Consider the following 13388-nt stretch of genomic DNA (forward strand, 5'->3'; position numbering starts at 1 on the left):
GCATTACCCTGCGTCCTCCTTGGTGTCCTCACAACCATCTTCCCTCTTTTGTCCATTGCTTCCCAAAATGCACTCTGGTTGGTTGTTTCTGGCTGTCACCCCCACTCGGCTGTGAACTCTCTACAGGGAGGAGCTGTGCCTGAACCAGTATTGCACTCCTTGCATCCAGCACATGCCTGACACGCATTAGCTGTTCAACAACTTTCTACTGAAAGAACAGCACATTAGCTGTGTCTGTGGTGGGCTGACTGGGTACCTATCCAGAGTAAAGCTCAGGTGAGCGTGGCTATGTGGCAATCCTCCCAGCATGAGTTCCAGTCCATTCCATTCCAGAAACAGTAACTAAGTACCTACCACGTGCCAGGCACCATGCTAGGTCTTGGGGACACACAGCCCAAAAAGGCATTTTCCAGACGAGGAGACAGACATGCATACAAGTGGCTGCAATGCCAGGCAGAGCAGGCACTGTTTGAAATGCAGGCTTGAAAAACGTTGCTGATTGAAGCCCATTTTCTAAGCTCAGCACGAGGATGGTACAATTTTTGAATTAATAAATTCATATTTCCCCTATGACAGACTGTAATAGATCATCTCACAATGGGTTTTAAATAAACAGAAATACTCAGGAGTGCGTTGATTCATCAGCATGATTAAAATGACAAAAGGCTTATTAAACGTAAAAGCCGTGCACTGTGGCCCGATGAGACCAAGACAGACGCAACGGGAGCAAACACGTCCGAGGGAGCACTGCCCACCTGCGGCCGTCCTCCTCCCAGTCCTCACCACACCTCACAATCTACCACACCTCACAATCTTGGCAAAAGCAGATCTCTATACCAAGTGTCCACCTTCCTTTGGCATGATAATTATGTTCAGACTTTGTGGAAATGCCGAGTGACATCTAGTCCACAGATAACGCTCAGTCCATACGACAACTTTGTTCAAAGTTTCCTGCTGACTAAGGTCCAGTGTGGAAGAGTGGAAAGCACCAGGGCACTGGAGGCAGAAGACAGACTCACTGATGCACAAGGCTTTCACGTGCTGGAGAAGTGGGATCTGGAAAGGGACAGACTTCCAGTCGCCCAGAGGGAAGAGGCTCGGTACATTGAGATTTGGGTTTCAGGTCAACATGACCTGCTTCAAACACCAGGATTTCATAACAGAGAAGGGTAATGACCCCTTCAGTGGGTCATTATGGAGCCAAATGAGACACAGCGTGTGAGGCTGCCTGGTAAACTTGAATGCTCTACATGAACGTCAACCCTAGCGTGATGGTAAATTTTTTGTGTCAACTTGACTGGGCCCTGGGGTGCCCAGACAGTTGGTAAAATATTATTCTGCGTGTGTCAGTGAGGGTGTTTCTGGATGAGATTAACATCCGAATCAATAGACTGAGGAAAGCAAACCGTCCTCCCCAGTGTGGATGGGCCCCATCCAAGCCATTGAGGACCTGAATAGAACAAAAAGGCGGAGTAAGAGAAGATTCTCTCTCTACCTGACTGTCTGCAAGCTGGGACATCAGTCTTCTCCTGCCTTCAGACTTGGACTTGGCTCTCCTAGGTCTCCAGGTTGCCGACTGCAACTTCTCAGTAGGGGGACTTCTCAGCCTCCCTAACCATGTGAGCTGATTCCTTACAATAAATCTGTATGTGTGTGCGCGCTCACGCACGTGTCCTACTGGTTCTGTTTCTCTGGAGAACCCAGACTAGCATACTTGATAATTAAGCACCAGAATCCTGACTCAGCCATGTTCCTTGCAGCAGGCCCGAAAAGGCCCAGTCACTGGGAAAGGTTCCCAAGAGCTGAAGCCCTAGAGAAGTGTTGAGAATGGAACAGTCTTCAGGGATAGCACAGAGGGACAATTTCTGGGACAGCCACTCGCCTTCACCCCAGAACCACGCTGATGGCTGGTAAAGGCCATTAGCCTGCTTTTCTTCCTGGCCCACACAATCTGGAAATGGCCCTACAAACCCAGCACAGCACTTGGCATGCAGTAAGTGTGCAACGAGGAACTGCTCAATGAATAAATGACTTATGCCAGAGAGCATTTTATAACATACAAAGTATTTTTACACAGATTTAATTTATATGTACAACAACCCTGTGAGGTAGCTCTTATCATATCCATCTTATTTCTTTTTATTTTATTTTTTAAATTTTTTTGTGAGGGAGATCAGCCCTGAGCTAACATCCATGCCAATCCTCCTCTTTTTGCTGAGGAAGACCGGCTCTGAGCTAACATCTATTGCCAATCCTCCTCCTTTTTTTCCCCAAAGCCCCAGTAGATAGTTGTATGTCATAGTTGCACATCCTTCTAGTTGCTGTATGCGGGATGCCGCCTCAGCATGGCCAGAGAAGTGGTGCGTCGGTGCGTGCCCAGGATCCGAACCTGGGCCGCCAGCAGCGGAGCGTGCCCACTTAACCGCTAAGCCGCATGGCCGGCCCCTGCCTTATTTCTGAGGAGACAGGTTTGGAGAAGCCGAGGAACTGGGCCAAGGAGCACTAAGTGGTACAGCCAGGACTGAGCCCAGCCTAGGTCTCTGGCACTGACTTCCCCGTCCCACCCCCTCTGAGGCTCTAAACTTCTCACACATTTCAAGCCTCTCTCTGCTGGGGTTTGACTAGGGGAGAGAGGGAGTCAACACAGGAAGCAAGAGAAACCAGGAAACTTCTGAGCACCTAAACAAATCACCATGGCTTCCATCCCACTAGAAAGCAGGGAGTGAAGTTTCATTCCTCTCACTGCCCCACGAGCCTCAGCTGAACAAGCGAGCAGCTGAAGGCTTGAAATCCTCCCTTGGGAGCTGAGGGCCCTTCACAGAGACCCTGGTAAATATCACTCAACAAGCTCCTCTGTCCAGGGACACATTTATCATCTGAATGTGACTGCCTGCTTGGAGCTGAGAAATCTGCTTGTCATTCAGCGCTTTGCAAAGGAGAAAAGAATCGGCTGGAAGCGGTATCGGCCTCCATTATCTTGCAGTTCCACTCTTGCTGTCGGCTGCTGACTGAGCCTTCAGAATCTCATGCTTAATGGGGTTGTTTCCTATTTCGTGACCCTTCAAAGTATTAACACTGAAGGGAAAAACAAACAGGCGATGTCACAGATAAGGGAATCTCCCATTTACAAAACAAGCCTCATCTATATAGCAGGGGTCCCAAGAGTGCCCTGCCACTGGTGGTCCTCAAATCACAATCACCCCCTCCTATTTCTCTGAGAGACTTTCTAGAGATGGCACATTACCTAGGATGATCACCACAGGCCCTGATTCCATTCCCTTCTATTCAACAATGATTACTCAGTGGGACCTATGTGCAAGAACTGCAGAGGCTAAACAGGCAGGCTACACGTGCCTTCAAGGCACTTACAATCTAGTATGACTAGTGATTACTGGCTAAGGTAGATTAAGGAGCACAAGGAGGGCATCAGCCTATAACCAGGATAGGGAGGGCAAAAAAGCTTTTCTGGAATTAGCTGCATCTGAGAGGTATTTTGAAGGCTAGAACTTTGACAGGAAGACACTGGGGGGGTGGGGGAGGATGCTTCCACACAGATGGAATGGTATGAGCAAGATGTGGAGACAAGATAGTGTGGGGGCTATTTATGGCCAAGGCAACAGCCCAGCCCAGCTGAGCTTAAGCAGAAGAGTGGAAGAAGAGGAGGAGAGAATGGTGGAGGGCCTTGAACTTGGAAGGCAGTTGAGGGCTGTCAGTCCAGGCTCTGACAAACATTTAAAGAAGAAATAATACTAATTCTACACAACCTCTCCCAGGAACTAGAAGAAAGAACACTTCCCAACTCATTTTATGAAGCCTATATTACACTGATACCAAAAGCAGACAAAGATAACATGGGGGAAAAACCCAACCGACCAATATTCTACAAATGAAAACAGACATGAAAATCATTAACAAAGTATTACTAAATAGAATTCAGCAACATATAAAAAGAATAACGCACCACAGTCAAAGGGGGGTAGGGTTATTCCAGGAATGTAAGGCTTGTTCAGTATTTGAAAAATAAATCAATATATTCCACCACACTAACTGACTAAAGAAAAAGATACATGTTTATATGAATTGATGCAGAAAAGTATTTGACAAAATCCAACACCAATTCATGACAAAAACTTGCAAACCAGGAATATGAAAGAGAATTTCATTAACTTGATAAAGCACAGCTACAACAAGTCTACAGCTAATATCAAATTTAATGATGAAAGACTGAATGCTTACCTTGGGAACAAGGTAAGTATGTTAGCTCACACAGTACTGGAAGTCTTAGCCAGTGCAAAAAGGCAAGAGAAGAAAATAAAAGGCATACAGATTAGAAAGGAAGAAAAGAAACTGGCTATTCATAGAAGACATAACTGTCTATGTAAAAAATGCCAAGGAATATACAAAAAGACTCCTAGCACCATTAAGGGAGTTTCACAAGGTTGTAGGATACAAGATCAACACACAGAAAGTCAATATTTCTATATACTAGCAACAAACAATTGCAAACTGAAATTTTAAAAATGACCCCAATCATAATTGCTCTAAAAATGAAATACTTAGATATAAATCTAACAAAACATACACAAGATCTGTATGCTGAAAACTACAAAATACTGATGAAAGAAATCAAAGAAGATTTAAATAAATAGAGAGACATACCATGTTCATGGATTTTAAGACTCAACATAATAAAGACAGCAATTTTTCCCAACTTGATCTACAAGTTTAACAGAATTCCAATCAAAATCTCAAGACAGTTTTGTAGCTACAGAGAAGCTGATTCTAAAATTTATATGAAAAGGCAAATGAACTAGAGCAGGGAAAACAATTTTGAAGAAGTAGAATAAAGTTGGAGGAATGACACTGCCAGATTTTAAGACTAATTACAAAGCTACAGTAACAAAGACAGTGTGGTATTGGTAAAGGGATAGATGCATAGATCAGCAGAATAGAATAGAGTCCAAAAATAGGCCCACCTGAATCTGGCCAATCAACTTTTGACAAAGGGGAGAGGATAATTTAATAGAGGAAGGATAGCTTTTTCAGTAAATGGCTTGGGAACAACTCGATAGCCACGTGGAAAAAAATAAACCTCGAACTAAACCTCACACCTTATACAAAAATTAACTCAAAATGAATCACAGATCTAAATATAAAAATGTAAAACTATAAAACTTTTAGGAGGAAATTTTTGTGACATGGAACTACTGATAGATTTCTTAGACATCTCACCAAAAGCATGATCCATAAAGACATAATTGATAAAACTGATGTCATAAAAATTGAAAACTTATACTCTGTGAAAGACACTGTTGAGAGAAAAAAAAGACAAGCTATAAACTGAGAAAAAATATTTGCAAACGACATATCTGTTAAAGGACTTGTATCCAGAATACGTAAAGAACTTTCAAACTCAACTATAAGAAAACATACAACTCAATTTAAAAAATGGGCAACAGACTTGAACAGTCACTTCACCAAAGAGAATATAAGAATGGCAAATAAGCACATGAAGAAATGTTCAATGTCATTAGCCATTAGAGAAATGCAAATTAAAACCATGACAAGATACCACTACACATCTATTTGAATGGCTCAAATTTTAAAATGCTGACAATATCAGGTGCTGGCAAGACAAATCGACTAGAACTCTTATATACTGCTGGTGGGGGAGGATGCAAAATGGTATAGTCATTCTGGAAAATACTTTGCAGTTTCTTATAAAGTGAAATATATATTTACCATATGTCCTAGCAATTCCACTCCTAAAGAGATAAATTTATTTACCCTAAAGCAATGAAAACTTGTGTTACATAAAACCTATCAGTGAAGGTTTATAGCAGTTCTAGCCATAACTGCCCAAACTGGAACCAACTCAAAGGGCCTTCAGGGAGTGAGTGGATAAGCAAACTGTGGTACATCCATACAACGGAATACTCAGTAACAAAGAGGAATGAACCATTGATACAGTCAACAACTTGGAAGACTCAAAAACTTTAGAATGTGTGAAAGAAGCCAGTGTTAAAAGGTTATGTACTGTATGATTCTATTCATATGATGTTGTCAAAAAGAAAAGACTATAGTGACAGAGAACTGATTAGTGGTTGCCAGAGGTAGGTGTAGAGGGAGGTGAAGGGAATGACTATAAAAAGATGGAGTTATTTGGGGTGACAGAACTATTTTCTATCCTGATCGTGGTGGTGGCCACACAAATCTATACATGTATTAAAATTCATAGACCTGTACACCAAAAGAATAAATTTTACTGTGTGCCAGTTATCCATTTATTGCCTCTATGCTCCAAATTCATCCTTCATTGCCTGCTCTAACATAATGGATTATGGCCCTTTAAATATTTTTCCTCTGCCAGCTGGCAGTTTGAGCTTTGTCAGTAGAGAGGCACTGGAGAGACATGCAAGAGCCGGGGGTTTTGCCTTCCTGGTTCTAGTGTGCTTCATTCAGCAGGCTCCTGAAGCACATGCAGCTCCTCCAGCACCTAGCTTCTGCTGCGTGGGTAGCTTCTCCAGTGTCCAGCTCCTGCAGGGCAAGCAGCGTCTCTAGCATCTGGCTCCTGCCACAGGCGGTTTCTCCAGTGTTCAGCTCCTGCAGTGCACATAGCTTGCCCAGTACCCAGATCCTGCAGCTTGGGTGGTTTCTCCACAACCCCACTTTTGCAGTGCATGGCAGCCAGCAGCCCCCAGTGGCCATTAACTTCCCCTGGTAATGACCCCCTGGGTGGTTCTGTAGTGGAGTGAGACATCTCCATGTGAATAGCTTTCTATAGCACCCTAGAGAGTGTATTTCCAGCAAATTATGAGGGCGGATTTCCAGCAAGTTCCACTGGTGTGGTGTCACAGCAACTTCTCTGACACAGAGTGAGCCATGGCAGTGCCCTCTCCAACAAGGTCCAGATCTCAGCCCTTGGTGGGGGTGGGGGCCCTCTTCCTTGGGCACTCTATCTCAACCCTCAGGGGTAGTGGCTGCTCCTTATATCTGCTATTCCTGTATTCTTTGGAATACTTTTACTAGCCAATCTCTTTTTACTCTAATCTCTGCTATAGTTAACAATTCTTTATCTTAAAACTATCCCTGTTCAGATTACTGTGTGGTTTCTTGCTCCTGCTTTGATCCTGACTGATACACACTGTAAGTTAACTTAAAAAAATAAAAGAAATCCTACTATTACCAAATCCTGAGAGGGATTCAGAAAAGTAAGATAAACTTGGTGCTACTCATTCATCCATCTGGCCATCAGGCCGACCAGCCCTCAAAAACATTCATTGTGCGACTCACGTGTGCCAGGCCCTTAGCTGGTACTGGGATTACTCCAAATGAAGACAGCCTCTGCCCTGAGAAGCTCAGAAAAGGGGCTAGACTAATCCCTGCAACACACACAAAAAGTTATTACATAGTGGTGTGTGTACATGTATATATAGAGAGAGATTGAATCATCAGCGAGGGATGGAAGAGAGAGAGAACAAGAGAGAGAAAGAAAGAGAGAAACTGACTATGAACTGACTATGAATGAATAAACAGCCAGTGGTTGTACAGAAAGAGCCCCTGGAGCACTTGAACTCATGGCCTGATTTTGGCCATTCTTCTGATGGCCATGATCTGAAACAAAAGGAACAGCAAAAAAAGGGCTGGCTTTGCAGACAAAACTAGTAGTCACAGTTCAGTAGTTACAGTTCAATAACGCGGAGACCAGAAGGCCTTGAGGGAGAGAAGGGATGTGAGCTGGGTGGCAAGGCAGGAGGAGCAGAGAAGGAGGGCACTGACCCACTCAGCTGCCCAGCACTGGCAAGCTGGGGATGCATCACATGCCTCTCTTTTCTCCGCACTCTGCTCACATTCCAGTCCTATTGACCCAGTTTTGGACACTTTGGCCTGCCTACCTGTCCTGCCCTCTGGGTCTGACTACCACACTCTATCTCCCCTTCCCTGTGGCTCTCGAGGCCTAAGGATTCTGGCTCAGACTTGCCTCCCTGGTTCTTTCTACTCCTGGACCCCTGGGGGAGGGTAGATGTCTCTGTTCTTGCTCCAGGCCCCTGACTTGGCACTTGCCCACCAGCCAGAGTTCTGGCTGGACTCTGCACCAGCCCCCTGCACGGAGTTGGGTGGAAGGTTGAGGTTTAGATCATCTCAGTCACAGAGAACAGTGACAGCAAAAGGTTAAAGTCAGTACAAGCTGGCCTAAGTGCAGGATGGCAGCATGGGCCCTGGCGAGGGGCTGAGAAAGAAGCTGGAGAGTCTACCAGGTGGGCAGTAGCTTCTCCATGGTGCCCACCTGCCCTACCAGCATCTGCTCCTGGAGCCCTGCAAGAAGCCCAGCACCTGCCTGCTCTGGGGAATATAAATCATGCCGTCACCAGAGGCAGGCTCCAAAATGCTGTTCACACGCGGCATTCCCCGGAGAGATAGAAATGGCCCATGAATCAAGTGCCACAGAGCCGTGCCAGAGCTCATCCTGTTCTCAGGGACAGGGCTTGGCAAGAGGCTCCAGAGAAGGTTCCCATTTGCAAGCGTGGCCTCCTGATCTCTCCAAATACACACTTTCCATCACCCCTCTGACAGCTGCCACTGAAGCTCCACACATAAATAAAAGGCACACTTTTATTTATGTCTCAACATCCCTTTGCTAACTCATTCTTTCTTCATTCCCCCATCCCCATTTCTAGGCTCCTTTTGCACTGATAACCAGTTATTTGCCAAAGACCAACCCTTGCAACCCTGAAGCTAGAAATGATGGATGAAAAGCCCCATCTTCAGTTTCTGATGCACAGGGTGGTGAGGTAGCTCCTACACCACTAGCCCCATGCCCAATGGAATTAGATCAAGGGCAAGAAAATGCTCCTTCTTTCAAAGCAAAGACTTCTTTATAATTGACAAAACTTGAGGAAGCAAGAGTTAGTTTATTTGTTGCCACTGCGTATAACTGTTTTGGGCTTCCTGATTACGAGAGACCAGGCTTGACTGCGCCAGCACCCCATGTTACAGGATTCCAGAGCCAGGTGACAGAGGATGTTTTGGAGATATGAAAAGATGTGCAGATGACAAGTACCACAGGTATTTACTGGGTTTTGCGTGGCCAGTCTGCCAACAGCTGAAAAGACCCATTATCCCAGAAGCCACTTAGCACGAGCCCCAGAAACTAAAGACACGGGACTTTGCGAACTCAAGATTTCTGAGACCTTTGAAATTTTCCCATGTGAATTACTTGCTAGTCCCTGTCTGTTTTTTCACAGTGATTATAAGTAAACCTTTAAGATGAAAAGAGCCTGGGGCTTACTTTTAGGGATAGCAAGGAAAGGGGGAACTGGAGAAAAAGCATCCTAGTCCACAGGTTATCTCACACAGGAGAAGAGCCCAAGAAAAAGAGATGCTGATGTGAGGTCTGAAAGCAGGAAAATAGGCTATACCTTCAGGACAGGAGAAGGTGGTGCTGTAATAGACAGCTTTGGTGTATCTGCTCTGATCATAAAGATTCTACTTTTAGAAACTGCCTCCCTGATCCACAGAGTTACAGGGGAGAGTTCTCAGTGCCAAGTTTATACCTGATGACTCCCACCACTGACTGGACCAGAGGCGGACATCTGCCCTAAGCTGGGCCAATCAGATTTCTTTCCCCAAAATTTGTGCATTGGAATTCAGGGAGAGCTGAGTATGACTTCTATGTAGACTGCAGGCTGTGTGTGAGCACAGGAGCTGCTTAAAGCGTCCATTTTCCCACTCTGGGACCAGGAGCAGAGAGCACTTTGTACCTCCGATTGCAAACTGGAGGTCTGCAGTAGGAGGTGCAAACTGGAGCAGCTGAGCAGTGAGAACCAGATTGCCCTGTGCAGCCCAGGGGCTCCCCACAGCTTTCTAGTTCTTGGGTTTCATGGGACTCCTCATCCCCAAAACCTTATTATAAACCCCCCTCTTTGGTTTAAGCAAAGTTTTGAGAGGAGGAGAGGGCTCAGAGGTATCCGCAGAGACCTGTGTGGCCTTACTGCAGAGAGCCGGTGCCACAGCTGCCCAAGTTGCTCTGGCATCATTCAGACTTGTGGGCACACAGGAGAGTAGGCCAGTAAGATTCACTGGGTAGGAAGAGTGTGAGCTGCACAGCAGAGAAAGATGTACTAGAATCATCCATGAGAACAGGGGCAATGTGAAGGCTCTTCTCAGAAAACCCCTCTCAGTGAGGCCACTCATATCGTATTCTAGACTTCACTACCAGAGGGAATGTAGCACAAAGCACGGACTCTGAAGGCAAAGCCACATTAGTGGTGTGTCCCCTCTAGCATTCACTGTCAACACTGCCTGGGTGTGTTACCGTCTTATTGGAAATTCAAAGCCACTGTCAGTCACTTATCTCTCTAGAAATGCTTACATTTGGATGAAACTAGATTTAATTCCTTGCTCCTGTATATCACTCTAGAAATTGCTTTTCTCTGGATCATCTCAAGATTGTAATGCACACTATTATCTAACAGTTACTATTTATAGAACAAACCTTCTCTTGGTCTGAAGACAAACGACTATATTTACCTGCCAGGAATACACAAACACAGACACTCAACTGATCAATCAATAAGTTCTGATATGTGCCGTGGTTGTTAAACTGATAATAAAAGGCCTCTTCTGAAACGCCTTAAGAGGATCATTTGAATTAAAAAAAAAAAAAAATAGCCTCCTGGCCTTTGGGATCCAGGACAAGTGTGCAATTTTAACTCGGAAGCATTTTGTGAGTACCCTGCTTATCTTGTGGCCTGGAATTATCTAGTCTGTACTTAAGTGTTAAGAGGAGGAACACAGGGGTTTTTGTTCCTAGCTTTTCTTCCTTCAGTAAACACAGTGATCAAACAAATAAGAAGGTTTCACTTCCGCTAGCTCAATAGCCTGTGTGCACGAAGAGAGAAAGACTGTAATCAATTGGAAGGCCCCATTACTTGGTCTCATTTTTGAAACCTTTGCTGAGAAAGTGTTGGCAATGGAGTTTTCCCCTGACAATGTGGCTCTCGAACCCTCTTTACCATCGATTTGGTTTTGTCACATCAATAAGGCCCAATTCAGCCCAGATGGACACCGTGTGTGCAGCGGAAAGAGCCAAAGCCCTGGAGTCTGGGAGATATAGGTCTGAATCCCATCCCTCCTGGTCACTACCTGCTACCTGTGTCACCTAGGCAAGTAAGCCTCTCTTCTTTGTAAGTACAGTAGGGATAATTATAGGACTGATTAAATGATGGACGGATAGCACCTAGTGGAACCTAGCAGGCACTCAATGCACTCAATGGACAGTTCTCTTTTTCCAATTCTGTGAATACATGTTTGTGTGGTATGAGAATGAAACACACTCACATGCCCAGATACATCCAGAAAAGAAAGTCATCCAAACTACACAGGATTGCTTTGAGCACCAAATGATAGCATAAGTGAAGCTCTTTGTAAAAGGCAGACTGAACAGATGAAAGTTATCATGGTGTTGTTATTTTAAGAACCTAATGGAATTTTTAGCCATACCAATATTAAGCAGCAATATGTGCTTTCCTTGGTGAAAACACCAAAAGCTAGAAAAAAATAGTATGATGACTTAATCTTGGTTACTTTCTTTTAACTCTAGAAGTAAAATATACTTGCTGTAAATATTTAAATTGGTTCAAAAAACGGTAAGCAAGTGAAACGTAAAAGTCCCTCTGTCCTCCCACCAAGTGAACATTGCTCCCACTCTATGAATAGAGAAGCCTGTATGACAGCTCTGTGTGTGTGTGTTTGTATGTGTGTGTCTAGGGAACAGAATGTCAGAATGAGACCTTTTTAACTGAGACGCCAGTACAATAAACGCCAGCCACTAAAGGGACAGGTGCTCCTCTTCAGTTCCCCATGTGCAGATGCACACAGGAAATGGCTGAGAACCTGACACAGGATGCTTGGTCCTCAGCCAGATCAGGGGTCTGACAGGGACCAGAGAGAAGGGAGTGAGGAGACTGGTGAAGAGAGTTCCTTGGAGAAAGCTACCCCCATACGGTGAGTCCTCATTGCACCCTTTTGGACAAGGAGTGAAGGGCACCTCTCCTAGCTCAAGCCTGGTGGATGTGTTTTCAAGGGGGTACCACTAGAGAGCTTGGAAATGTGCACCCTGAAGGCGGGAGAGAGACTGGGAGGACTGGAGCCTGACCCTTGCTGAGTGGGTTCTCACTGTCCCACCTTTGACCCTGCTTGGATGGGGAGGGACCAGCCTGCACTGCTGGAGTTTGCTGGAATCAGGGATGCCAGAGTGTTTCCTGTGACCAGATGTGGTCCACAGGGAGGGGAGAGCTGTCATGACTCATCTCGAGTTCTGTCCACAAAGACCATCTGGAGAGGTCAGGAGAGGTGCACCACCAGATGCCAAGGGCTGAGAAAGTGTCTCAAGGGAGCCTGCAGAAGAATGATAGAGGACTAGAAGTGCACCCACCTAGATCCAGCAAGCTGCAGGGCACCTCCAAAGAGCCTACGATGGGCCCACAAAAAGCAAGATTCTACTTTACCATCTTCCAGACCCAAAGTTCCCAAAGTCACCTAGCCAAGCAGGAACAGTCCTATCTCCTTATCTGCCCTCCCTCTACCCCTTGCGATAGCAGCAGAGGAGGTAGGCATGCCCCCTCACTCTCCGCAGGCTTACAGCCCAAAGTAGGCCCAGATGAGTATAACGTTCTCTTCTCCTTGGCCATAATGGGACAAACCCTGGCTGCTGCATATGACCACATTCAGGTTAGTGGGAAGAGGAACTTAAGTAGCCTTATAATTTATTTGATAACAAAAGTCTGTCCTGGGCTGTCTTCTCTTCTGGTTCAGGAAACCATACTGCCTTTAGGTGTGGAGCAAAGGAGGCATCTTTATCCTCCTCCTGGGTTCTTTCCTAGAGTAACGCTTTTGCTCAAAATTGAGGAGACAACTGCCTTGCTCCTTCCCACTCCCCAAAATGGGGCCCTGCACTCAGAGCCACCATCCTGTGCAACAAGACTCTAGGGCAGGCAGCCACACTTGCCTATGTGGGAGATTTTTTTCTGCCTGGGTAAACCCATGAATGATTGGATTCCTGGTCTCTGAGAAATGAAGGTGAGGGAGCTGAAAAGTCAAAAACACATAGTCCCGAATAGAGTGTACTCCTTCACCCAGATACTCTGGAGGGCCTGCAAAGTGCAAGATGCTATGAGAGATCCTACACAGTGTAAGAATACGTGCCCCTAGAAGCTCCCAGCCCAGGAGGGGAGCTGAAATGAAGACAGATGTGACTCTACCAGAAGCCAAGAGCTGCAAAGCATCTGAGGCAGAAGGACACAGGGGCTGCAGGGCTCCTGCCCTGCAGGAGCAACTTATAGTCAAAGAAGACCCTTTATGTCCTCTCAGAGGCAGTGGAACTTAGA

General features: G+C 45.5%; 1 protein-coding gene across 3 annotated transcripts in view; it reads right to left on the reverse strand.

Annotated features, from left to right (window-relative positions):
• Positions 1–13388, reverse strand: part of TTC28 (tetratricopeptide repeat domain 28) — a 600025-nt gene that overhangs the window by 46749 nt on the left and 539888 nt on the right. The gene's annotated exons all lie outside the window — the stretch shown is intronic.

Source organism: Diceros bicornis, chromosome 35 (genome assembly GCF_020826845.1).
Source record: "Diceros bicornis minor isolate mBicDic1 chromosome 35, mDicBic1.mat.cur, whole genome shotgun sequence".
NCBI classification, from domain to species: Eukaryota; Metazoa; Chordata; class Mammalia; order Perissodactyla; family Rhinocerotidae; genus Diceros; species Diceros bicornis.